General features: G+C 36.1%; 1 protein-coding gene across 10 annotated transcripts in view; it reads left to right on the forward strand.

Annotated features, from left to right (window-relative positions):
* Nucleotides 1-24,922, forward strand: part of LINGO2 (leucine rich repeat and Ig domain containing 2) — a 1,453,939-nt gene that overhangs the window by 202,693 nt on the left and 1,226,324 nt on the right. For 5 of the 10 annotated variants that reach the window (XM_059889349.1, XM_059889346.1, XM_059889353.1 and 2 more), the window contains one exon: nucleotides 12,983-13,142. The exons of 4 other annotated variants lie outside the window; for them this stretch is intronic. The gene's annotated coding sequence lies outside the window, so the exon portion shown is untranslated. Of the gene's footprint in view, nucleotides 1-5,655; nucleotides 5,755-12,982; nucleotides 13,143-24,922 lie in introns of all 10 variants that reach the window. One more of the 10 variants, XM_059889347.1, reaches the window with a different exon arrangement.

A 24,922-nucleotide genomic window follows, 5' to 3' on the forward strand; every position in this document is an offset into this window, starting at 1 on the left:
CATTGATTCTGAAGGTAAGAATGTAATGTTGTGTGTGAAAGTCATGAGCAGAATATTTTCTTATGCTGAGTTTTATAGTCTAATGATATCATAAAGTCTACAATTATTACTTTAACCCATTTTTTTTATTTATCTTTTTAATGACTTTTGAAAATTCTTGGTTTTTAAGTGTTATTAATTACTTTTGCTAGTGACTTTTTCAGCCAGATTCAAGCATAAGAACATGTTTGAATATCTCCAGATGCAGAAGCAACAAACATACCAGAAGCAACGAGTATATGCCAGTAAAAGCTCTATTTCTTACAAAATTAAACTGAATTTTTATCCCTAGGACTTGTAAAGGCTTAATGGTGCTTAAAATAACCATATTAAGATTATCATTAAATTATTTTGCTCATATTTAGGATTTTAATTAAAGTGTCAGAGATAGAGAATCTCTATGTTCTTTATTTTACATTTTTTCAAAGGGTAACACATGATAATAGAGGAATTGCTTCCAACATTTTGAACACTCAGAATAAAAGAGGAGAAAGATATTTTACAGTTAAGATTGACAGAGAAGTCAAAACTTAGACCCATGAACTAAGACCTGTGTAATGATGACACGTACCATAAGATGACCCCGGTTCGATTACTGAATCGGGAAGACACACTGGAGAAGGGATAGGCTACCCACTCCAGTATTCCTGGGCTTTCCCTTGTGGCTTACCTGGTAAAGAATCCTATTGCAATGTGGGAGACCTGAGTTCTATCCCTGGATTGGGAAGATCCCCTAGAGAAAGGAAAGGCTACCCACTCTAGTATTCTGGCCTGGAGAATTCCATGAACTGTGTAGTCCCTGGGGTCACAAAGAGTCGAACTACTGAGTGACTTTCATTTTCACCATAAGGTGAACTGATACACCCACTTCAGTATTTATTTAAATTTCTTAGCAAGCAAGAAAGTTTTCAGGAGTTTTCCTGGCAAAGAGTTATCTTAATACTAATTGTTCTGGGTCTGTCATTTTTCACACTTAATGCTTGGTAAGTTGCCAACTAGTAAAACTGGTGAATAAACACAGCCTCAAGATCCAGACTGGTAGCACTAATGACACCGGTCAGAAAAAGTGCTAATTCCACACCAAGCTTGTCTCTAGTCCAGTCAGAAAGTTTGTTCAAAGAAGTGCCAACTCTTTTTTAGTGGATGTTGGCCATGAAGAGAACTGCCAAAAGAGACATATAAAATGCCATATGTGACTTCAAATGAAAGAACTCATCTTTAATTTCAAAATATTAAATGATTTTTTAAACACAGGATTTCTTCAAAGGTAGAGTTCTGAAAATAAATCACTCGCTGTATAAAGAATAAAGGAATTTTGCCAATAGACAGACAGGACATTCCTTTTTTGCCCTGGGAGATACTTATCATAATGTATCAGGGCCTTTATTATACATGTAAAACTGACATGATTACTTTCTGTATGTCCAGAGTGGCAATGGTCTTGTTACCAGAAATTATTTACGCTGTTGTTTGAAGTGCTTTAAAATCATTTCCAGCCAGTGTTACTCTGAGTTGCTAGATGGATGAATAAAATGGCAATACTGAAAGGAGAAAACAGAACACATTTGAACCTTAGTTGAGACCAGTGTGAGCCCGTTACTTCATCCATCAGTTCCGTTCAGTCACTCAGTCATGTCCAGCTCTTTGTAACCCCATGGACTGCAGCACACCAGGCCTCCCTTATCCATCACCAGCTCCCAGAATTTACCCAAACTCATGTCCATTGAGTCAGTGATGCCATCCAATTATCTCATCCTCTGTCGTCCCCTTCCCCTCCTACCTTCAATCTTTCTCAGCATCAGGGTCTTTTCCAATGAGTCAGTTCTTCACATCAGGTGGCAAATATATTGGAGTTTAAGCTTCATCATCAGTCCTTCCAGTGAATATTCAGGACTGATTTCCTTTAGCATGTACTAGTTAGATCATCCATAGAATGAGGTTTAATATTCCATATGTGGGGTATTATAAATAGATATAGATTCTACAGTTATTTATTCATGAGAATACCAAAATGTCAGTTTTACGGTTTTTTTTAAATGATTGATTTATTTATTTTTGCTAAGTCTTCATTGCTGTAGACTTTCTCCAACTGCAGTGAGTGGGGTCTACTCCTTGCCCCAGTGCACGGGCTTCTCATGGCGGTGGCTTCTCTTGTTGCTGTAGCTATGGCTCGTGGGCTTTAGAGAGCAGGCTCAGAAGTTGTGGTGCATGCCCTTAGTTGTAGCACGTAGAATCTTCCCAGACCAGGGATCAAACCCATGTCTCCTGCATTGGCAGGCAGGTTTTTAATCACTGGACCACCAGGGAAGTCCCAGTTCTAGAGTTTGTGTGAGTTGAACCATATGAAATTATCTTTTTTTGAGAGTTGAAGACTGTCAGACATCAACTATTTCATATAGGTAAATGAAATCCTTAGTAGGCTGTAGAATAACATTATCTTTAAAATTTCTGAAGTCTGCAGTCACACATATTTGCTTATTATGTGTCAGATGGTGTACCAAGCACTTTTCAAAGATTTTAACATTTAATCATGACAGCCATCCAGTTAGTAATATTATTATTCCCATTTAAAACATGAAGAAATTGAAACACAAAGATGACCATAATTCAAAGTCATACAGTCAATGAGGGGTGGATCTAGAATAAAACTCAGGCTGTCTGAGTCCTAAATGCACTTAATACTTTGCAGTTGGGCCTCTTATGTATTGAATGTTTCTTCTCCATTTTTATATCTTTGATGAAATCTGCTTATATCTTTTGTCCATTTTCTTTCTCTCTCTAGTGAGAATGCACTTGGAAATCTGACAAGCGTATTTTTTTTTCTTTTTATCTTTGAATCATTTTTTAAACTGTTGAATATCAGGAGGTCTTTATATATTCAAATAGACTAGTCTTTTGTCAGATATATGATGTATGAATATTTTCTCCCAGTTTATAGTTTCACTTTTTATCCATTTCATTTGATAAGATCCAATATTAATGCATCTAAAAACTCCTTAGCAATTCCTACACTCCGAAGATATTCTATATGTTTGCTAAAAGCTGTGTAGTATTTTTCATTTTACTTTTAAGTCCATGATCCATTTTGAGTTAATTTCAGTATAAAGTATGAAATTGAGGGTGACTTCCGTTGACTATCGTTGTCCAGTTGTTCCAGTACTTCTTGTTGAAAGGCTGTCTTTCCTCCATTTAATTGCTTTTACAACTTTGTCAAAATTTTGTTAGGTATGTTTGTCTGGGCCTGTTTCCTGATTTTCTTTTTTTATTCCACTGTTCTACATGTGTATTCCTCCACGAATACCACATGGCCTTGATTACGGTAACTATATAATCCACCTTAGTACTGGATAGAGTGATTCTTCACACTTTTTCTTCTTCAAGAATGCTTTAGCTATTTTAACCAGTTTGTACCTTCCCATGTAAACTTTTAAATAAATTTTGTGTTTACAAAAAGCCTTAGTGAGATTTTGATTGGAATTAAGTAAACCTATATGTCAATTTGGATAAATTAGTACATTTACTATGTTGAGTGTTCCAATCCATGAACATGGTTATGTGTCTCTATTTATGCTTTCTTTGATTTCCATTGACTTTTGATGTATACGTGTGTGTGTGTGTGTGTGTGTGTGTATTTATCGTTGCAAGCATGGTGGAATGCAGTGAGTATGTCTAAGCTCTGATTTTGTTTAAATCACATCACTTTTAAATTATTTTGCTATTATTAAAAACGTTAAGACAATAAAAACGCATTTAAATCAATTTCTGTTTTGAAGGGAGGGGAAACCAATCTTAAAGTAAGTAGAAAGATAATTCAGATATTGCTTAGAGAACAAAATTGTTAATGGATTCAGTATCTATGTTAATGGACTCAGTGCATAGCAATCCCGTGTTGGGTTTAATTTTGTACACCTTTAATTATAATCTGTTATACTTGTATTATAATTTAAAACCATGGTTGCTCATATTTTTCTACTACTTTAAAATAATTTTAAAATTATTCTTCTTGAGCAGTATTTTTTAGGGCTTCTAATTTTACCATAGCAATTTTGGAAATAAAATCCTTCAATAATTTAAATATACATGCTGCTGATTTTATGACATTGTAGTAAACCAGCCAAGACTGTATTGATTTATCCTTTTTGTTTTTTGAAACAAACTTATCGATGACTTACATGTCAGACATTTTAGAAACTGTGCTGTGCTAAGTTGCTTTAGTCATGTACAACTCTTTGCAACCCTATGGACCATAGTCTGCCAGGCTGTTGTACGTGGGATTCCCCAGGCAAGAATACTGGAGTGTGTTGCCATGCCCTCCTCCAGGGGATCTTCCCAACCCAGGAATCGAACCCACTGTCTCTTATCTCTCCTGCATTGTCAGGTGGGTTCTTTACCACTATATGATGCTTATTGATGTCTCTTTGTTTTTTTTTTATTCAAGGAGGCATCTAAAGGATTTGCCTACTATCACACCTCAAAGAGAACCTAAGTTCTGATATGAGCACTGGGAGTACATAACCAGTATTGGTATATGAAAAGTATATACTGTTATGTTGTAAATGGATTTTTTGGAATGTATCCAGTTTTACAAGGGGGATGGCTCTATGAAAGTTCTCTGCTGTTGTAATACTCCCATCTGCAGGATAATCTACAGGATAATTTCAGCTTTTAATTTAATGACTATAAGTACAATAATAGTTCCAAATATATATTTTACCTTTATGCTCAAAAGCTCACGGCAATTTTATCAATTTAGAAAGTTTTCCATCCACTACAAAAATTCAGCAATCTCTGAAATGCAATTGCTTGATAAGATAATAGTTAGCCATGAAAATTATATAAGAGCTTAAGAAGGGAACTGAAAAAAGCGTGTTGTATTCAATTGAAGTCATGGCCAGAATTATAGTGCAGTTTTTAAAATTAGCATTTTATCTGGATATGAATTTCAGAAATATTTCCATAAGTATAAAATTTTAAATTAAAACTTTAAAATGAAGCTATTTACCCTTTCTGATTTAGAGTTGAAGAAAATGGAGGAAAAAAATAAAGATTTGATCAGAAAAAGCAGCCTAGATGTCAGATGAAATACTACTATTTGAGAACCTAAAACAAGTATATTGCACATTTCCATCCATACCTGTTTCTTTCCTAACTATTGCAGCGCCACTCACCTGCTAGTCTCCATGTGGAGTCAGTGGTGGACACGTTAGTCAGCTGCAGCCTGTCCCTAGCCGTCCGTGTGTGCTGACATACCATGGCTTTCCCTGCAATTGGGTTAAGCCTTGGGAAGTGAACCTGCAAGTCCATGGAGCAGTCTTAGTGTTAGAAAGGCCAGGGAGCCTGTGGGCAAGTCAGAGTACTGAGGAAAGAGAGGGGATACATAATCAGGTGGAAAAACAGGGAATGATTGAGTCCACCAGGGGAAAAGGGGCTCCACAAGAGGAAAGTAGGTGGTGGTGTGTGTGCCTCAGTTCCTAGTAAACGTGGCTTCCACGACACTCACTATTACCCCTTCTTTACGTCAGTGACTTATTACTAAAATGAAACACCCAATTAATCAAAGGGGACAATACAACAAGCATCCTGTTGACTATAGTTTATTTGTTTGTTTTCTTCCAGGAGCATTGCCTCACTCTGCTCAGCAAGCTTACACAGATACATAAAGACTGTAGTTTTCTTTTCTCCTTATGACTCCAAGACAAACTGAAAGCAATACAGGTATATACTCAAATGTAGGAGTTTCTAGTTACATATTTGCAGCGGTAGTGGACTTTTAAGTGTGACTTCCAGTTGTGGCTGGGGCTAGATTTGTTTCACAAGCCTCCCTTTAAAATGTTTCAAATGCACAAAGCCTGCCTTAATGAAGCAGAATGAACTTGTAACAGATTGTACTGCTTGTTCGCCTGCTTATTTAAATAACCTGCAAAGACAGTCTATAATACAGTCAATTAGCACTGACTAATGATTATTTAAAGAGTCACTGATGGATACCTGGCTAGTGCATACTCCGTTAAAGCCTAATGAGCAATGACAAGAAGTTCTTGAACATTTCATAAAGTTGGTAGACACTGTATTCACTTGGAACTTCCCAGGTGGCTCAGTGGTAAAGAATCTGCCTGCCAATGCAGGATATGTGAGTCTGATCCCTGGGTCAGGAAGATCCCCTGGAGAAGGAAATATCAACCCACACCAGTATTCTTGCCTAAAGAATCCCACGGACAGAGGAGACTGGTGGGCTACTGTCCATGGGGCCGCAAAGAGTCATACATCACTTAGTGACTAAAACAGCAACAAATTTATACTCACTACTGAGCATTTGCTAATGTCTTAACATCTTCAGTTTCCCTTTCCTTCAAAATAGAGATATTCTACTTAATCTAACTTTTTTGTGTGTTTTTAAAAATAATAAAATAATTCAAAATTGTAAATAAGAATGTATATGAAAAAGATCTTATCTACCCTCAAGACTAGACATAGGCTATATCTTTTTCCTTTTTTTAAGTTTATTCTAATTGGAGGATAATTGTTTCACAATATTGTGTTGCTTTCTACCATACATCAGCATGAATCAGCTCTAGGTATACATATGTCCCACCTCTCTTGAACCTCCCTCCCATATCCCAGCCTTCTAGGTGCTCTTAGAGCACTGCGTTTGAGCTCCTTGCATCATGCAGCAAATTCTCACCAGCTATCTATTTTACATATGGTAATGTATATATTTTCAATGCTACTCTCGCAATTCACCTCACCCTCTCCCTCCCCAAGAAAAAAGTCTCTTCAATAAGTGGTGCTGGGAAAACTGAACAGCTAGATGTAAAAGAATGAAGTTAGAATACTTCCTAACACCATTCACAAAGATAAACGTAAAATAGATTAAAAACTTAAATGTAAGACCAGTTTTTGGGTAAATTATCCCACCTATGAAATCTTATAATAGGAAATTTATAGCTCTTGTTTCCATATATTTCTCTTAAATTACAGACTCCAAAATGATAGCAAGATCAGTGACTAAACACAACATTCTCAGTAACAAACAGCCCTTTTTTGTTGTTTTTTTTGTTTTTTTCCTGCTGAGGGTTTATAGTTTATTTTGTTTGAACTTGCGTGGGAGTTAATCAGATGGTTCTTGGCCAATGACAGATTTGGAGTTAAATTCAACTGCTCACCCTTTAAAACTATATGACTTTAGATATGCTGTTTATCTTCTCTAGAATTCAGCTTTTTATCAACAAAATAGTATAGCATACTTAACGTGTCAAATTATTTTCAAGGCTATTGAAAAAAATTGAAATGCTTGGCGTAGTGCCTTGTGCATGCTGTAAGTGAAAGGGAAGGTAACTATTACAGAGGAGAATTCACCTGAGGAGCTTCAAAATAGCTCAGGTGGCATTTGTTTCTTTGTGGATGTAGCCACTCTTGAAAAGTCAATTAGGGAAAAATAGAAATAATGCAAAAAAGGCACATTGGTGCAAGGACTGCTTCTACTTCCCATGTTGATTGTAATATGTTTATACTAATTGCTTAATTGATACTGTTTTTTATACATAATATAAAAGTCAAGAACTAAAATAAATACAAGACAAAAATAAGAAAATTAATAAATTGCAGTGAAAGGGCTGGTAAAGGTTAAGTGGTAGTAACCTTGCAGTAATGCTTACTTGGTTAATTAGTCCAAACCACCCAATGCGGAAAACTAGAAATATTGAACAAAAAGGAAAACAAAAGTCTGAATACATTAGAGATTTTACAGTGCAGTGAATAAGCAAGTGTCCAAGGTGCAAGAGGTTAAAACAAACAGAAAAATCAAGAGAGATGATCCAAGAATTGTGAGCTTTGCTGAAGAATTTGCTATTTTTGGAAAAGAATTGTGTGATGATTGATGGCTGAGCAGAAAACTTGATAGCCACAGAAAGTTACAAGGACAAAAGTTTTAGTCTAGGGCTTGTCAAAAATGAGAGGCAGTGTAAATTCCCACAATTAGTTTGGAGCTCAGCAGGCCTAGATGCAAGAGTAATCAGCGATCTCAAGGACTGGTTCCTGCCTTGAGATATATAGATGATGCAGGAAATGTAGAAATCTTTGAAAACGGTTTAACTCATTCCTTGATCAATATCTTTAGAATAACCATACAAAAATCCTATCTGGATTAGTGTTAGATTTTATAAAGTTTATTTTTGAGTTACATTTTAATTAAAATATTTAAGATATAGGCAAGTGGCTTGGTCACTTCAGGGAATGGCCAGCAAATATATATGAAGATGGTTAACTTCATAAATAATCAGTAAATGTATATTAAACCAAATGAACTGTCATTAAACATCACCACAATGCCTAAAAATTAAAAGACAGTGTCCTCTGGAATTCTCCAATAGTGCTGGTGGTCGTATGAATGATACAACCACCTGGGAAAGTGTTCGGCATTACCTGTCAAATTTGAATATATGTATATTTCGTTAGGGATATAGTCAAGAGAAACTCTCACACTTATGCACAAAGAGACATGTACAAGAGTATAGTGAGATTATTTGTAATAGTCACAAACTGGAAATAAACAAAATGCCGTGGTCATTAGAACAGATAAATGTTTTACGGAGTATTCACACAAGGGTATTCTATACACTAACAAATCATAATTCCATGCCGCCAAATGGATGTATCTTTCCTTTAGGGAGATAATGTTTTCTATTAATATCTTCATTAATATTATATGGTTTCTACATGCTACATGATCTCCTATATATTGTATATTTATTAAATTGTTTCATTTTTATAATAATTCTGTCAATAAATGTTCATACAATTCCTATTTTGCATAAGGGAAACTGAAGCAGAGAGAGTTTAATTTGCCCCAGATTATAGAGTTTGTGAATATAGCCAAGAAAATATGTAAAATGAATAGATCTATTACTGATAAATAATCTCTAGAACAGTAAATGAAACTGCTTAGTTCTTGGCTGAAGTAGGCTGAAATGCACTCCAATAGGATAATATTTTAACTTCCATATAATTCAGAAGCATATGTAAAATAAAAATACAACATACTACTTAGTATATGAACTGTGGGATCTTTGATCAATGTGAAATTTTCTTTGACAATACCCAATTGTCTTAAAGAATTATTGATTTTATCTTTTCTTCCAGGAAACTAGAGTCTTTTATGTGAATATTTTATACACAGTATGAGTTATAATTCAGTTCAGTTCAGTTCAGTCGCTCAGTCATGTCTGACTCTCTGCGACCCCATGAATCGCAGCACGCCAGGCCTCCCTGTCCATCACCAACTCCCGGAGTTCACTCAGACTCACGTCCATCGAGTCAGTGATGCCATCCAGCCATCTCATCCTCTGTTGTCCCCTTCTCCTCCTGCCCCCAATCCCTCCCAACATCAGAGTCTTTTCCAATGAGTCAACTCTTCGCATGAGGTGGCCAAAGTTAGATCCTAGCAAAACCACAATTATTATATAGTACACAAAACTTAAATTTATAAAATAAATCACTTATTTATAACAAACTTAAGATTCCAAATTATTAAATTGCCAAATATCTGGTATTGAAAAATTCAGTTAACTCTTACAACTGAAGCTTTTTGATGCAAAACCAATGACACAAAGCTAAATTGATCAAGTGCTTAATCACTAAGACTTTATGGTTAGTACATTAAGAAAATAATTCCAGAAGAAACTGATATGAGCAGATAATGATGCACACATTTAAGGATAGAAACTTTAAAAATAGGCAAATATTTTATGAGGCTTTCTTGGTGGCTCAGATGGTTAAGAACCCGCCTGCAATGAGGGAGATCTGGTTTCAGTCCCTGGGTTAGGAAGATCCCCTGTAAAAGGGAATGGCTACCCACTCCAGTAATCTTGCCTGAAAAATTCCATGGACGGAGGAGCCTGGTGGGCTACAGTTCATGGGGTCGCAAAAAGTTGGACACGACTGAGCGACACTTTCAAATATTCTATGAAAATAGGCTAGCTACCTATACAGGGACAGAGAAAGTGATAAAAGTAAGGAGAGAAAATGTATAGAAAGAGAGTCGTTGGAAGTTCTTTTAAAAATAACTATTTTTAAAATTTATTTATTTTAATTGGAAATTCTTAGTAGGGAAAAATTACTTGACATAAGTAAATGATAACATAACAGTCATTGCAAGACTAATGTATATTATTACAACACAAATTTTGTTACTAATAAAAACCTTAATAGTTGATTTTTGAATTCATGTATTTTATTGTATTTACAAATTAGGTGTTTTATCCTGCTCAAATAAATCTTTATTGAATTTGCAGTTCGAATATGGAAAAAGCAATATAGATTTTTTTAATGACAAAATGATGGATTGGCAGGTAGTATCAGACTGTCAAAAGACTCCCTCTGAAACTTTCTGTAGTAATATTGAACAAGATCAACTTTCTTTCCCCCAAAATGCTCTTTTTGGTCAGATGGAATGAATGATAACACTGAGAAGTGAAATGATGTCAAAGCTCCCTACTTAGGTCTTAGAGTAGGTCTTACTCCCTACTCTAGCGATCTTTCTTTTATTATGTTCTTCTCTGTTGATTTCAGTAATATTACATGCAGTATTTTCTTCTGGCTAGTATTACAGAGTTTCACTTTTCTAATTTCTAGTCTCTCTCTCTTTTTTTAAATGTCATCTAAAAGTCATTATAAAGGCAAAATACCTCTCTGGTAATCCAGGTCTACATTTCTATAATGTTTCATTAGTATTTCTTCTCTGGTTTCTCTGAGTCCTGAGATTCTCAGCTAGTTTTACACTTCTAAACTATTTTAAATCTTTCATGAAGTAAATGTGTTCCAAATCTCACTGGAGTCTTGACTCAAAAAAAAAAAAAAAAAAAAGGCTGAAAAGCCCATTCAGTTCTTGCTATAAATTTTATGCACTATTTTTAAGGTTATACATTTAACTCTGAGCTTAATATAAAATGCTGAATGTGAAAATGGTTTGAACTGGTTAATATCTGCTTTTTACCTTGGAAAGTGTCAATATTTGTAAACTAATACTTATAATTTTCATTTAATCCCTGAATTTTTCCACTTTCATAATCTGGAGTAATTACATGAAGACCATATAAAACAAATACCACTCAGCCTTCTAAAAGAAGTAAAATATCTCCCACCATTCTGTTGATTTAAATCCTATCTTATTCCAAAAGAGTGTTTAATACAGTGACACCACATCGCTTTCAAATTTGGCTTCCCAAATTGTCTCACCAAAAGCATCCATGATTTCTTTGCTTCAGGTTTCTCCTGAAACATCTCGTTTCAGTGTTTTCCCCCCTTTTCATGCATTCCCACTTCCATGACAACTTACCTGCCTCTGCGTTTTCATTTCCTCAGAAGACAAATCTGAACTAAAATGCTGGTGGTATTTGGTAGTGGCTCTGTATAGCTTACAAGAATGTGTATGCTTTGTCTCCTCCTTGTTCAGTCTCATTTATTAACCTTCCCTCTTTCTCGCTTTTCCATCTCTGCATCAGACATACTGCTTTTTTTTCTTCCTCTAATATACCTGGCTTTGTCTTGACTCTAGGCTTTTATACCTGTTAAGCCCTTTCCTTTAAACACTCTTCCCTCTCTGCTCTTACATCTCTGCCTGACAAGGTACCACCTTGATGCTGCTGTAGTTAATGAAACAAACACAACCAAGTGTGTATTGCAAAAATTAATTTCTCTTAGTAGGACAGTGATATATCCTTCAGAATTTTCAAATGAGGAAGAATATTGTTAAATAGTAAAAGATATTGGTACATCAAGAGCTGAGTCATCTGTTCCACCATGTCTATCTTAAGTAAGATAAATGACCACAGCCTCTGTGACCATCATCCTCTGGACCACTATTTCCTCATCATTAAATCAGAGCTGTGGATTACGTGGCTTCTGGGGACCTGTCTAGTTCTAACATGTGATGATTTAGGACTTTTAAAAATATATCAAACTATACTTTGTCTGTATTTTTCTTCATGTTTAATATGTATTCCATTTAATAATCTAAAGGGACTTTCATAATGCAATGAACTTGAATACGTGATTGCTCCACTCAATAATGAAGATAGTAATGATAGTTAACCTTTATTGAGATCTGTGATTCCAAGCACTTTATATGTGTTATTTCAAATTGACTTTTGTTTGCCTTTTCTAAACTAGGGACAATAAAATGAAGCTCACGTTAACTTTTTTTTAATATTTTAGGATAGTATCTAAGGAAGCTTTATTAACTCACTGTCAGTAAATCAATGGTGCTGCAGGCAGCTGTGGGGAGGGTGAAGATCTTACCACAGGGTCATTATAAACTGAGACCTGATATTAGTAGAAGGATGATATCCCTCCTGAGCTTCTTCATCTCAGTAATGCTTGATAATGTTCTATTTTAATGATTAATGATCAAATGGCTATCTTAAAATAGCCACTGATCCATGCATTTGTATTTAGAGAAGAATATTGATCAGAGAAGTGGTGAAAGTCATAGTCATGGGCTTTTTATTTATTTTTTTAATGGAATGAGGAAAGTCCCTCTCTCCACAAAAGGAACAAGCTAACAAAATCATGGCAGAGATTAATTTACAGTTGGTGTCTTTAAGCTTCCGTTTGCAAACTCACATGCAAACTGCCTCTAAGTTCATACAATGTATTAGTAACAAAGCATGGTCTGGCCTAGAGTATTCAGATATGGAGTTTCTATAGTTAAATACATCTTGATATTTATGCCATTCATGTAATATGAATATCATCCTGTATTGAATACTCTTTGGAATAAAGTGAAAAGTGAAAGTGAAATTCGCTCAGTGGTGTCCAACTCCTTGTGACCCCATTGTCTACACAGTCCATGAAATTCTCCAGGCCAGAATACTGGCATGGGTAGCCTTTCCCTTCTCCAGGGGATCTTCCCAACCCAGGGATTGAACCTAGGTCTTCCACATTGCAGGTGGACTCTTTATCAACTGAGCCACGAGGGACGCCCAAGAATACTGGAGTGGGTAGCCTATCTGCGGATCTTCCTGACCTAGGAATTGAACCAGGGTCTTCTGCATTGCAGGCGGATTCTTTACAAACTGAGCTATCAGGGAAGCCCCTTTTGGAATAAGGTAGGATTTAAATCAATGAAATATATTTATTATATGTATTTATCTATATTTATTAATTTAAGAATATTTTTTGAAGTCAGCAATTTAGAATCAATATATGCATTCATTTATCCATCTGTTCATCCATCCTCCCATCTATCCACTTATTTAACATATATGGAAGGAATACTATTGTCTCTAAAACAGCAAAATGGTGAATATATGGCATATACAATGAACTCAGAAAACCAGAATATTAGAGTAGTGACGTTTCTGTTTTCTAACACTTCTCAATGAGCAGATATTTGTTTATACTGGCAGTTTACCCTTATAATAGTTCCACTAAGGGAGGTAATACCACTAGGAATTATTTTTATTTTATGAAGCAAGAAGAAATCATAGAACAAATTTGGAGACTTAGTCAAAGTTACAAAGCAGATTAGCAACAGAAATTATCCATATGTCAGGAATTCCTGGTAGTCCAGTGGTTAGGATTCTGAGCTATCACTGCTGAGGGCTGGGCTTCAACCACTGGGGAACTAAAATCCCACAAGCCAAATGGCATGGCCATGAAAGAGAAAAAGGAAATAAATAAAGAAAAATAATATACATAACTTACACAAATTAAAATGTGTATGTCTTTAGCGATTCTTTTGAACAACAATGTCATAAAAATGATGCATACACCTGTTAAAAATTATTTCAACCCCATCTGTTTGTCAAATGCCAGTCATCAAAACTAATGATCTTCGATTAAAGCAGGGTTGTGTAGAAGGAGAAATTGCACCTCTACAAAGCAACCAAAACTGGAAACTTTTTTTCTTACTTTTCTGTTTCACATGCACCAGGTAGGAATAACAAGGAATGAAAAATTAAAAGTTCCAGGGGGATATGGTTTCTTTGGCGTAACCTCATGTTAAATTTGGAAATGGATGAAAGCAAAATAAAGCATTGGAGTGTCATTCACCCACATGAGAATGCAGTTTTCAATAAAAGCTAGAAGACAATCCAATGGAAGGATAAGAAGCTGTGGCAAATTAATGGCAAGAAAGGCAATGGTCTGAAATGGTGAAATGAACCGTGTGTCAATAAAGCCCTAAGATATGAATTAAGAATTAATTCAGAGTTTTCTCCTCATCTAGATGATACAAATTTAATGAAATCTATTTTACTAGTCCCAAGATTGGGTTAATTATGCTAGGTTTAACACACTGGTAAATGGATGGAGTGGTTCTAGGAGAGGGCTCCCTAATAGAACTTTTTAAAATGATGCAAATGTTCTATTTATGCACTCTTCAGTATATGTGGCTACTATCCACATATGGTTATAAAGCACTGGAAAGATATCTGGTGTAACTAAGGACCTGAATATTTAATTTCATTTTAATTATAATTGATTTAATGTACATAGTCACATGTGGCAAAAAATGGCTACTACATCAGTCAGTGCCCTTCAGCATCTGTTTCTAAATGAAGTGGTTCAGGTACTCATTTGCTACAAGTTGGCTTATACCACAGGATGTAAGGCTAAAGTCATTCTTAGAGATGGTATAATCTCATGACTTTCAGACTTTATTATGTACATTGACTCCAGTAAGAAGTTACGTTGAGACATTATGAGACTTTATACACATAGACATGAATGCATATAGAATGAAAATCTACTAAAATTTAATTAAGAAAATAATTACCTTTAGTACTAACAGTTTTATCTCATTTCATTTTAGAATGTAGTTCTCTACATTCTAAGTCTTGCTGTTTCCAGTTGCCTTGTTTCACAGATGAGGAAACTGTGTCCCAGAAACATTGGATGAACTTCTAATTATACCAGAAAAGTCAAACTGAAAACCATTGTTCTGCATTTGGCAGATAACCTTACAAATAGACATTGACTTTCCTTTGGCTTCAATTCAGAATGTATACTGGTAGCAGTCGGTGAACTACTGCATATGCCTACTATATTATGCTTCTTCCTGTATGATGCATATTAACGGACCACATGTAATTTTTTTTAATTTGGAGATGTTTAAAAGTATGGGGGATATGCACCACCTAACCCAAGTATCCCACTTGCCCTGTAGAAGACTAGACAGTGAACACAGGTGTGTAACTTTGACTGCTAATCTATGTTAGTGGATGGGAAACTATTCCAGGAACAAAATGAAATCCTAATCCCCGCTTAAAATACAGATCACCTTCAATTCAGTACTTTGCTACATAATTGAAATAAAGGTCAGTGATTAACATATTTAAAACATTTTCCTCAAAGATGTTGAAGAAAGCATATGTACTACCAAACAATGGTGCAGTGATCAATTAGCAGTATTTTAGGCTAGTTTATGCAATCTGTAAAAGTATAACTTTGGTGTCAGTATTTTAAAAAGGGATAAATAAAGGACATTTGTTAAGACATTCTCAATATTTGAGAAAGTTTAGGTCTGACTTTTTTTTTTGACCTTTTAAAATTTCATTTTGACTGTGTGACAGATGTAGATTTAAAAATTATTTTTTAAATCATGTTATTTCACTTGGTGCTATGATGGTCATCGCTAGGCAATGTATCGTGATATCTCTTATCTGCTAGATTTTCTGTGTTATTGTTGGTCCCTTCCACTTACCAGACAATGAGAATGGAAGAATTTCACCACGGTTCATAGTCCTGCCTCAATTAACTTATAAATGGTTTTGCATTTAAATTGTACAGTGGTAGCCTTTGTCCGGTTATGAAACTAGAAATAAGAAACACATTTGATCATATCCAGGCACTGACAGCCACCTGTGGCCACTAGCTGCCTGATAGCAATGGTGAGGGCCCAGCCATTTTAAGATGCATCCTGATACAAATATGTTAAAATGTTTCTAAAAATGTACAGATCAGTAATAATTGTTGGGGATAAGGTACACTCATGACTGATAAATTTAGTGGGAAAAAGTTTAAGGAGAAACAAGAAATTTGCCTACTTTCCAAGTGTTTCTCTGTAAGATATTTTTTAATTACAGAGGGCAAAGTCTTGATGGTGCAGAAATTCCACAGATACCATGTTAGTCAAGTGAATAATGTTCACATCAACATTTATAAGACATAGCAACATCACGAACCCCTTGATATGGTGAACTGCTGCTGCTGCTGCTAAGTCGATTTAGTCGTGTCCGACTCTATGCGACCCCATAGACGGCAGCCCACCAGGCTCCCCCGTCCCTGGGATTCTCCAGGCAAGAACACTGGAGTGGGTTGCCATTGCCTTCTCCAATGCATGAAAGTGAAAAGTGAAAGTGAAGTCGCGCAGTCGTGTCCGACTCTTAACGACCCCATGGACTGCAGCCTACCAGGCAAGAGTACTGGAGTGGGGTGCCATTGCCTTCTCTGGATATGGTGAACTAGCAGATCTAACTGTGGGAAAGCGTCAGGCAAATACAGAGTGACAGTCTACAAAATAACTGGCCAGCACTATTCAAAATTGTCAAGATCACTTAAGACAAAATAAGGCCAACGTACTATCATAGGTTGAAGGAAACTAGGGAGAAAAACCAACTAAATATAATGCTGGGTCCTGGATAGGATCATGGAACCAAAATAAGAGATTAATAAAAAACTAGTTAACTGAATTAACTGAGGGAAGCTGAGTAAAGGGTATAGGAGAAATTATTTTGCAACCTTTGGATAAGTGTAACATTAGCTTAAAATTAAAAATAATAAAAATATGACATGGAATTGAAGACATAATTTTGGTCCAATATTTCAGATTATTTTAGATTATTAATTTAGATTATTTTATTTTATTATTATTATTTTAGATTTAGATTAATTTAGATTATTCAGATCTTTTTTGATATAATAGTAATAATTTTCCTTAGGGAATGTCAAAAGTCTTTGCAAGCCTGCCACAATTTAAAGTATATGTAACTGTTTTGGCAATCCTAAAAGAGGGCTCAATTTAGTACTTATTAAATACACTAGCATTCCATAGACCGTCTGACAGTCTTTCACTTTTTTCCTGACAGATAAGACATGTGAAGCTTGTACTCCTAACACTGGTCAGTACCAAGTTTTACTTTTTGTAAATGGCTACACAGTGTCATAGAAACTGGTGCAAAACTATTTCCTAATCCAATCTATTGATTGTAAATACAATCCAGAAGTTCTGGGAAATATGTATGGAGTGTCTGGAAATCACTTTTTCTGAAAAAATCAGGACCTGTTTTCAGTAGAACTTTTGCCTCCATTCAGATGATGCATAATCCAACATCATTTTATGTGTTCAAAATGGCATTGTTTTGGAGAATAACTGAGGCAGAAACTGGGTTGAGGAGAGGGGAGGATCTTGGCCCTCACCTGATCCACCAGCTATAGTTTATTTGCAAATATATTAGGCTTGCAACATCCACTAGGTTATTACATCTGTATTTCAAAGTGCTGAATTTTCTGGTGTTTAATGTCTTGAGGTAAATGTGTTTAATGATGTCAGGAAAATCTATCACTGTGTTCCCCATATTCCAATAAATAGTCATTCTTGGCATGATTAGTCAAACAGTACTGAGTTTCCTGAGGGGTGTATATTGAATTCTATAATTATAGGGACAAAGATGATAATAACTTCAGAGTTCTCTGCTCACCCATTTTAAAGGTTGATTTTACCATTTTTTTTGGCATCTAATGATAATGAACATAGTTATGCTTACTTTGAATCAACATCAGTCATAATGATGGTTGCATTATTTAATTTTTATTAAGTAGATAGCATTATTATTCTAGTATTAGAGATTAGGAAATTTGGGCTTGTAAACATTAAACAGTTTGCCTAAGGTTACCTAGGCAGGTTTCAGACCTAGGAAATCTAATGTCAAAGCCCATATTCTTAACCCCTGAACCCCACTGGAAACAGGAGCTGAACATTCAAAAATGGATAAAACAATCATCTTGCTTTTAAAGGGTTCAGAGGTGAAAGCTTAAATCCTCTTTGTTTCCACAGGACAAGTGCGGAGGAAGTAATGAGGATTAAGAGATTACAGTTTAACATGAAATTAACTAGAACATTTATTTCTTCCCAGGTCATTCTGTAAACCTCACGCCATGTATCTAGCTATGAGGTGTAGTCTACTACCCCAAATCTGTCTCCAAATAATAAGCATTATTGTAGTCCAAGAATCTGCAGGCCTGCTGGATACTTCCCGTGTTATGCACCTGTCTTGGCTAATGGTACTTCGCTCACCTCTCCTCCTAACTTCTTTTGACAGCCATTCAGGGGGGCTTCACTCGTAGGTTTGGCTATTGATTAGCTGACTGATGGGGCAAAAGGAGAGATGGAGCCCCATGTCACATGGTGAAGAGGACTCTAAGAAAGCATGCAAGACTTGGTGAGATATAGGTTCAGAACAGACCCATCGTCATTTCTACAACATTTTAGTTGACATATCTAGTCACAAGGCTAGCCTAGATTCAAAGGAAGGATAAAGACAGCCTATCTGCTGATGGGAGGGGCAGTAAAATCACATTTCAAAGGAGATGTGAAGAACTGGTCATCTATTTGCAATAAGCTTCACACACACAGATACTCACTTGCATAATCAGAAGCGAGAGACATCTAGGATACGTGTGGACCAACGTGAGATGGAAATGGTGCAGTTTCCATCAGGTGATGTGGGCTTCGCTGGTGGCTCAGCTGGTAAAGAATCCGCCTACCAAGCAGGAGACCTGGGTTTGATCCCTGGGTTGGGAAGATCCCCTGGAGAAGAGAACAGCGACCCAGTCTGGTATTCTGGCCTGGAGAATCCCATGGCCTGTATAGGCCATGCAGTCTCAAAGAGTTGGACATGACTGAGTGACTTCTACGTTCAGGTGATGAAGTCATAAAATTTTCCATGTAGAAGACATGCTGTGCAAGTAGGCATCTGTGTGTGTGAAACAGATTGCAAAGAGACCCCCTGAAACACTCGCTCAACCACACCATTTCCATCTCACCTGTGTCCCCACATATTCTAGATGTCTCTTCTGAGATTCAGTAATATTGGTCTGACCTCTTGACACAGACAAAAAGATTCAATCTGCAGTTGCAACTTTTGTGTGACTAGCTAGAAGATAGCCTCTGGAAGATTGCTTGGTCTCTACCTAGTTTGAAGTGTTATGTGTAACAAGTTTGTGAGTTTGTTGAGAGTGAGAAGGCTTTTCTGGATAACCATATTTAAGATACACCACATTTCATGGTTAGGATCACTTTAGTATAGCTTGTTTTCAGGATGCGTCAGGCAAGTTAGATATCACCTACTTTGCATAAGTTTAATCTTTTGCGAGTGGGGAGGGAGCCAAGTGGGCTTCCCAGGTGACTCAGTGATAAAGAACCCACCTGCCAATGCAGGAGACGTGGGTTTGATCCCTGGGTCAGAAAGATCCTTTGGAGGAAGAAATGGAACCCACTGCCGTATTCTTGCCTGGAAAATTCCATGGACAGAGGAGCCTGGCAGGCTACATACAGTCCATGAGTCCTTGGGGTCTACATAGTGCATGATACGTTCCTCCCAGCATCACCATGAGTTGGTATTATTCACCCCTCTGTTGATGGAAAAGTATAGTTTATAGCAGTTAAGTAAACTGGCTGCTACTGCTAAGTCACTTCAGTCATGTCTGACTCAGTGTGATCCCATAGACGTCAACCCACGAGGCTCCCCTGTCCCTGGGATTCTCCAAGCAAGAACACTGGAGTGGGGTGCCATGTCCTTCTCCAATGCAGGAAAGTGAAAAGTGAGAGTGAAGTCATTCAGTCGTGTCCGACTCTTAGCAACCCCATGGACTGCAGCCCACCAGGCTCCTTCGTCCATGGGATTTTCCAGGCAGGAGTACTGGAGTGGGTTGCCATTGCCTTCTCCAAAGTAAACTGGCTAGAACACAGTTAAATTGTTAAGTAGAGTTTGAGTCCAAATCTTATGTAACATAGAAGTTCTTTTCCTAAAAATGAAATTGCGCTGTGGAAATCTTAGAACAATCAAGCAATGAGAATAATTTAAACCATATATAAAGTCATATCTGCCTTACACATTCAGAGGTTATAATTTATGATTGAAAACAATTCTTCATTTGATGATGGAACTGTATTCTTTTAATATTCTTAGTATTATTTAGACCTCAGCTTTTTAAAGTAATAAATTGGCCTGCTATTTGACCTATTGTTTATTTTAATTTTTTTTATCAAAGGATAATTGCTTTACAGAATTTTGTTGTTTTCTGTCAAACCTCAACATGAATCAGCCATAGGTATACTTATATCCCCTCCCTTTTGAACCTGCCTCCCATCTCTCTCCCCATCCTACCCCTTTGCTGCTGCTAAGTCGCTTCAGTCGTATCTGACTCTGTGCGACCCCATAGATGGCAGCTCACCAGGCTCCCCCGTCCCTGGGATTCTCCAGGCAAGAACACTGGAGTGGGTTGCCATTGCCTTCTCTGTCCCACCCCTCTAGGTTGATACAGAGCCCCTGTTTGAGTTTCCTGAGCCATACCGCAAATTCCTATTGCCTATCTATTTTACATATGGCAATGTAAGTTTCCATGTTACTCTTGCCATACATCTCACCCTCTCCTCCCTTCTCCCCATGTCCATAAGTCTATTCTCTTTGTCTGTTTCTCCAGTGCTGCTCTGTAAATAAATTCTTCAGTATCATTTTTCTAGATTCCATATATATATATGTTAGAATATGATATTTATCTTTCTCTTTCTGACTTACTTCACTTTGTATAATAGGTTCTAGGTTCATTAGAACTGACTCAGAGGTGTTCTTTTTATGGCTGAGTAATATTTCATTGTGTATATGTACCACAACTTCTTTTTCCATTCATCTGTCAGTGGACATCTAGCTTGCTTCCATGTTCTAGCTATCGTAAATAGTGTTGCAATGAACAATGGGATACATGTGTCTGTTTCAATTTTGGTTTCCTCAGGGTATATGCCTTGGAGTGGGATTGCTGGGTCATAAGTGATTTTATTCCTAGTTTTTTAAGGAATCTCCATACCTATTTTTTTTTTTTTAGTCTCCTTGAGTTGTTTACTGAACATTATATATGGTGTTACCATAGCTATTTTAAAATTTTCTTTCTAGATTATTTTCTCCTTATAGCTAATCACTAATTTATAGAATTGATAGAAATATATGTATATAATATTGAAGCTTAATATTTTTACCTTTATTTTTAAAAACTGCTTATAAATGTTTTTGAAATGTTATTTTTATTTTGTGGTTACTCTGCACTGCTGCTATATGTTGGGAAACATTCTAGCCATATTGTCAAAATACATGGACTGATTATAACTTCATTTATTTTGAATGAGTAGTATGTGATTTCATAGGAGACTAATCTATAGAGGTGGTTCATGTAAGAGTAGGTGCTTATCATAGCTTAGATTGATCAGATCAATGAGAGTTATAATGGTATATTTTAATAAAATACTTTTTACTGATTATAAAATCACTGCATATTAACTGTAGAAAAGCTAAACATTAACAGAAAGTAAAGAGAATAAAAATAAATGACAGAATTTAACACTCAGAAGTAATTCCTAATATCTGAGGACATTGTCCTCCATACAAATTTTGTATTATTTTTAGTATTGCACAGTTGATATCATACTCTATATAAATATATATATATAATATTCTTTCAATATATAATATAGCATAATGTTTTAGCATAAACAGATTAAAGAATAAGAAATCAAAGAATAAAAAAACAATGTGTTAAGATCATTAGAATGAAAAATTTCTAAAATTTATTTATTTAATCATTTATCAATGGATCATTTATAGAAAACTTACTTTTTGGTGCTACATGAAAATCTAATCCCTATCTTTAAGAAACTCATGCTAGTGAAATTACAATTTCATGATAGAATAACAATAATCTGCAGTGTTCTGTAGATAATACAGAGGAGGGACTATTCCTGAGGAACAAGTTATTGTTTTAATACAACTGATGAAACTTAGAATTTTCTTTGTGATTTTATGTGTGTTATTTTGCTTGACATTTAAACATACATGCATTCTAAACATGAATTCTATAATACATAAAAAATAACCTAGTATTTCACTGAAGACTCATAGGGTTTAATATTTTAGTATCTGCAAAGGGAAGTATCTGGTAACATGCATTGACCTGGATGTGATTCTTCATAATTTTATGAGCTTCATGTCATTATTTTTTTTTTTTTGTTCTCAGTGATCAGAGGTTTTCAGTTTATTCCTTTTTATTTTTCCTGAATGTCTTTTTTTTTTCTATTTTATTAAGCTGGGACACCACAAATGATCTTAAAAAAAGATGCGATCTATTTTTTCATTTTGTTAGTGAGATACTATAAATGGGCCATAAGGGATCTGTAATTGGTGTTCTTTTAATAAAAAGATTCTCTTTTTCTTGGTGAACAGTATGAGTCATTGTATGGCTTTAGTAAGAGAGGAGGTCATTTCTTTTGCTACCAGACAGGTTTAATACAACTAAATATAACAACAAAGTGGTAGAAGTTAAATTGGTAGTAAAGTTGGACTTTAATCTCCCAGATTGAAAAATGCATTTCATCAAAGTGGACTTCCTGTTAAGCATTCAGCTCAGCAGATTCACAGAACTGGACCGGGGAAGTGATCAGTGTTTATCGCAGTGGCTTGGGAGTTACTGGCGTTTTGTAGGAGACACATCTCAGTAAAAACTCCTTTCCCTTTCTTCTTCTGTCTCTTCTTCTCCCACTCTCAGCAGACACCAGATTGTAAAAGTAGATAATTTTCTAAAGTTGAGCTTGTTTCCATGGATTTGTTGTTCAGTCAGTAAGCTGTGTCCGATTCTTTGCAACCCCATGGACTGTAGCCTACCAGGCTGTCCACAGGGATTCTTCAGGCAAGAATACTGGAGAGGGTTGCCATGCCCTCCTCCTTCAGGGGACCATCCCAACCCAGGGATTGAACCCTGGTCTCATGCACTGCAGGTGGATTCTTTACTGTCTGAACCACCATAGACACTCTTCTGTCAGAGTTATATACTGTGTTAATCCATTTAAAACTCATGTTTAAAATATGTTTTATATTGTGACCCAGGAAATAGTTCAGGAAATATTATTTAAAAGAAGGCTAACAAAATGTAGAGATTCATTTTCTTGATCTATGGTAAGAACGGTAAAAAATTACTATTTAAGGTCAGTCATACTAATGTGTCTTAAATAGTAAAAACTGTAAAAAATTACTGTTTAAGGTCAGTCATACTAATTTGTCTGTGACTTCCCTGGTGGCTTAGATGGTAAAACCTCTGTCTACAATGCAGAAGACCTGGGTTCGATCCCTGGGTCGGGAAGACCGCTGGAGGAGGAAATGGCAATCCACTCCAGTACTATTTCCTGGAAAATCCCATCGACAGAGGAGCCTGGTAGGCTACAGTCCATGGGGTTGCAAAGAGTCGGACACGACTGAGCGACTTCACTTATACTAATGTGTCTAATATTTACGTCATAATGACCTGTTCAGTAGTCAACCTGATATTCCTCCCATTTTACAGATGAAGAAACTGAGGCACAGAGAAACTCAAATATTTGCAATGATATTTCATTGTTCTGATAACTGTCTGGACGTTCCTTATGAATTTCTGTAATTATGGATCTTTGGCTATCAGTTTCATCATCAATAATGTGAGTGAATTGGATTAAATAATTTTAGGCCCTTAGGATTTTTCCTGCTGGGGTTTACGTAAACTACACTTGCATGTACATCTCTAATGTGTAGATAATTGAACATATATGAAAAGGCAGCAATTTGGCACACACCATTGCAGTTCTATTGGCATTGCCACACATTGGCCAAGCTTCACCCTGTCACACTTAAATTATAACTATGTGCCTTTTTTCCCCCTGCTTCCCTCTTTCTCTACCTCCCTTGTATAATTGTCCATATACAGTTTGATCTGAACAATGAAAAGCATTGTGTTGTCGGATTAGAAAATTGTTCCAAATATCCGCTATTTTTGATCAGTATGTGGTCTAGTAGAAACTATACCAAGTCACTGCACATAAACTAGTGTTTGAACACCATCTTCTGAGATCAGGAAATTGACTCTCCTTCAATTCACATAGCTGGCTAATCTTCTCTTTTAAAAAAATCACTTCCTTGTTCTCATGTGTCTGCCTAAAATCTTCGTTGCCTTAATTGAATTTTCTTAAACTACAGTTCAATTCCTGTGCCTAACCTTAAGGTTATATGTTATCCATATATACCATTTTTCTCATTTTCCACAACACACCTTTTGCACAAATTAGCATTCTCCTCACTACTCTCTGTCTACTTTAGTTCCTGCTGTCCTGCTTACTTCTGTGCCGTTACTCCTAATGCATACTTTCTTTCTCAGTGAATAGTAGAGGAGTTCCTCTGTATCAGTAAGGACTTGGTTCCGTGTTCCCAAATCCTTGGCTGTCAACATCCTTGGATGCTCCAGTCCTTTTTATGAATGGTGTATTACCACGGGCTCCCTGTATGCCATTTCTGATAGATCCAACACTATTCTTATCTCCATGACCAGAGTTTGCCTTCTGGCTTCTTGCAGTCAAGTAATGGATCTTATCATTGCCACCTAATGATGAATATTGTTTTCACATGAAATTGAGTTCTTGGCTTTCTCTTTCCTGACCCTTTAGAAACTTATGAATAAGGCTCACCCATTAAAACCAAAATCTGTTCCTAAGATTTTTAAAGGAATCTCCACACTGTTCTCCATAGTGTCTGTATCAATTTACGTTTGCACCAACAGTCTAAGATGGTTCCCTTTTCTCCACATCCTCAGCAAATCC

This window comes from Bos taurus, chromosome 8 (genome assembly GCF_002263795.3).
Source record: "Bos taurus isolate L1 Dominette 01449 registration number 42190680 breed Hereford chromosome 8, ARS-UCD2.0, whole genome shotgun sequence".
NCBI lineage: Eukaryota > Metazoa > Chordata > Mammalia > Artiodactyla > Bovidae > Bos > Bos taurus.